The following is a 3,979-nucleotide window of genomic DNA, read 5'->3' as shown; positions in this document are numbered from 1 at the left end:
GGACAAAGGAGAAGGTTGAAGAAGAATTTGGACAAGCGGTAAATTTTCTTGGACTCACAAAAATATGTTAGGTCCGAGAAAATTAGGAAAGACCAAGATTGAAAGAATAAATTCAAATTTCTTTGAATTTAATTCAAAAGGTTTGAACTAGGATAGGTTTTAGGAGTGCCCAAAAATGTTGAGAAATTAGGTGGAGCTCCGGAAAATGACGAAAGGACATGTGGCAAAGTTAGAGGCCAAGAGTTGAGAAGGAAAAAGGCATGGAACTTAGCTGTAAGTGTGTTATGGTGATTCCAAATTAATGGAATGGTTTTTATATAGCTCCCTAAATATTGGGAGGATATGTTATAAAGAGAAAGACCATGTGAATTCCCTCGATTTAAATGGAGCGAAGATCCATACGGTTTATTAATATGAGTTGCAAAGATTAATGACATGATGGCATGATGACAAGATGCAATGCACATGATGCAAAGATGAATGCAATGCATGACACGCAAGCAAAGACAACGCAACAACAGCGAATAACTGGACGACACCTGGCACATCGTTCTCGGGGCGTTACATTGTGTCCCCTGCCTCCTGTTACCATCCGCCTTAGACGCACAGTTCAGGACCCCCTACCCAAGATCCGCTGGTTTTGACACTGACATTGGTGCTTTCATTGAGAGTTCCACTATGTCATCACCATAAGGTTTGATGGCTCCTTCGATCATCGGCAACGATGTGATCTAGGGTGAGGTTTTTCTCCTCGGACAGATCTTCGTATTCGACGGCTTCGTACTGCAGGCCAACTCGCTTGGCCATCTGGAGCGGATCGAGAGCTACGCCCCTGGCCATCAGGTCAGGTTTGGAAGCTTGAACTATACTGCCGACATCCATAGAGACTTGATCTTAGATGGATTTGAGCCCATGTTAGGTGCGCCGCACAGTTGCGACGAGCATGACTTAGCTATGCCGTCGGACGGTGTTCGGGAGATCACACCTGTGGCTACTCCGGCCCTCAATCCGGAGCAGATCATGCCGTCCGAGGACGGGTGGATGGACCCTGCCACGGAGGCCGCACACCCAGCGGCGATAGAGCCGAATACTGACTTCACCTCCTATGAGACCTGTGTTGCTGGACCCTTGGATTCTTCCCCGGCCACAGGCTCCTAATCGCCTGCGTCCGTGCCTATCGTATCTGATTGGGCATCGATCATGGAGTTTACCTCCGCGGATATCTTTCAGCACTCGCCCTTAGGTGACGTGCTAAATTCATTGAGGTCTCTCTCCTTGTCAGGAGACCCTTGGCCGAACTATGTACGGCTTGAGTGGGAAGCGGACGACGAAGAAATTCATTCCCCACCCACCACCCACTTAATAGCCACTGTCGACGACTTAACCGACATGCTTGATTTCGGCTCTGAAGACATCGACGGTATGGACGACGATGCAGGAGAAGAACAGGAACCACCGCCCACAAGGCGCTGGACAACCACCTCATCATATGATATATACATGGTGGACACCCCCAAAGAAAGCGATGACAATAAGATAATAGAGGATAATCCCCTCGAGAAGCAATCTAAGCACCGGCATCATCGGCGCCGCTCTAAGCCCCGCCATAGCAAAAGCAGCGATACTGGCACAAGAGACAATAACGCTGTGAATAGCGCCGAAGACGAAGACAATCCCCTCCAGCCAGGCCTCGAGCGGGAGGATGGGCAAGCTAGCCCTAAGGAACAGGCAGCAGACGGAGAATCAGAGGATGTCAATTACATGCATCTCTTCGAAGGCGAGGTGAGCCTCAGCGACGATGAATTTATCGTGCCCGAGAATCCCGCTGAACAAGAGCGCTTCAAGCGCCGTCTTATAGCCACAACAAAAATCCTGAAGAAAAAACAACATCAGCTTCAAGCTGACCAAGATCTGCTAGCGGATAGATGGACTGAGGTCCTGGCAGCCGAGGAATACGAACTCGAGCACCCAACCAAAAGTTACCCAAAGCGCAGGTTGCTACCCCAACTCGAGGAGGAAGCATTAAAGCCTACGCTCACAATGTATGATGCGTTTGACCGACCACCTCGTGGCCGAGACAAAGCGACATACCAGGCCGAAGTCCAGCTCGCACCCCGTCGCCGGTTAAACAAAAATACCAAGGCCCGGGGTAATACGCAGGACCCGCGAGACGTATTGGAAAACAAGGCAGGACATGTAAGATCGATCTATGGATCACGGGGGCGCACCCCGACGCGTGACGATGACTGTCACGCCAGATATGCTAAAAGAAAATCTGGCCGGGCCGAATACAACAGACAAGACTCGTATGAACTGTGTCGTGATATAGCCCGGCACAGAGGCGCCGCACACCCCCTATGCTTCACTAATGAAGTAATGGATCATGAATTCCCAGAAGGTTTTAAAACCGTGAACATCGAATCATATGATGGTATAACAGACCCCATGGTATGGATCGAAGATTTCCTCCTCCACATCCACATGGCCCGCGGTGACGATCTACATGCCATTCTTTTCTGGCACCGTTGTCGAGGAGGTTAGCACTTGAAGGTATATCTTTTGATCTTGCAATCGAGTCTTCTAGTTTCTTGTTTTATCACTAGTTTAGTTTATAAAATAAAACTATAAAAACATGGAATTGAGTTTGTCTCATACGCTTCACTTTTTTAATATCTTTCGTGAGTATGATGGAAAGGATAATTGTGCTCAAGTCCTAGAAGAAGAAATCTATAAAATGTTTGGCACTAAATATTTGAATGATGAGCATGATTGCAATGTTGTTAGTATGAATTCCTTGAATATCCATGATGCTAATGATATGCAAAGCCACAAGCTTGGGGAAGCTATGTTTGATGAAGATGATATTTTTTGTCCCCCAAGTTTTGATGAGCAAATTTATTATGATGAAAGCATGCCTCCTATATATGATGATTATTGTGATGACACATATGCTTTAAAGAATAATGATAACAATGAAACTTGTCATCTTGATTTGAAATTTCAATCCCATGATAGTTATTTCGTTGAGTTTGCTCCCACTACTATTGATGAGAAGAATTTTGCTTATGTGGAGAGTAGTAAATTTTGCATGCTTGTAGATCATGAAAAGAATGCTTTAGGTGCTGGTTATATTGTTAAATTCATTCATGATGCTACTGAAAATTATTATGAGGGAGGAATATATGCTTGTAGGAGTTGCAATAATATCAAGTTTCCTCTCTATATGCTTAAAATCTTGTAGTTAAGCTTGTTTTGCTTTCCTATGCAAGTTGATTCTTGTTCCCACAAGTTGTTTGATCACAAAATCCCTATGCATAGGAAGTGGGTTAGACTTAAATGTGCTAGTCATATTCTTCATGATGCTCTATTTATGTTTCAATTCTCATCCTTTATGTGAGCATCATTGAAATCATCATGCCTAGCTAGGGGTGTTAAACGATAGCGCTTGTTGGGAGGCAACCCAATTTTATTTTAGTTCCTTGCTTTTTGTTCCTGTTTAGTAATAAATAATTCATCTAGCCTCTATTTAGATGTGTTTTTATGCTTTTAATTAGTGTTTGTGCCAAGTAGAACCTTTGGGAAGACTTGGGGAAAGTCTTGTTGATCATGCTGTAAAAAACAGAAACTTTAGCGTGCTACGCCTTGAGCTTGCATTGGTTTTCCCCAAAGAGGAAGGGATGATGCAGCAGAGTAGCGTAAGTATTTCCCTCAGTTTTTGAGAACCAAGATATCAATCCAGTAGGAGCCCACGCTCAAGTCCCTCGTACCTGCACAAAGCGATAACTTCTCGCAACCAACGTGATTAGGGGTTGTCAAGCCCTTCATGGTCACTTACGAGAGTGAGATCTGATAGATATAATATTTTTGGTATTTTTTGATATAAAGATGCAAAGTAAAAAGTAAAAGCAAAGTAAATAGCAAAACAATATAAAATTGATGGAGATTGATATGATGAGAATAGACCCGGGGGCCATAGGTT

The sequence above is a fragment of the Triticum aestivum genome, chromosome 3A, assembly GCF_018294505.1.
Source record: "Triticum aestivum cultivar Chinese Spring chromosome 3A, IWGSC CS RefSeq v2.1, whole genome shotgun sequence".
Classification (NCBI taxonomy): domain Eukaryota; kingdom Viridiplantae; phylum Streptophyta; class Magnoliopsida; order Poales; family Poaceae; genus Triticum; species Triticum aestivum.
This window is presented reverse-complemented; position numbering follows the sequence as displayed.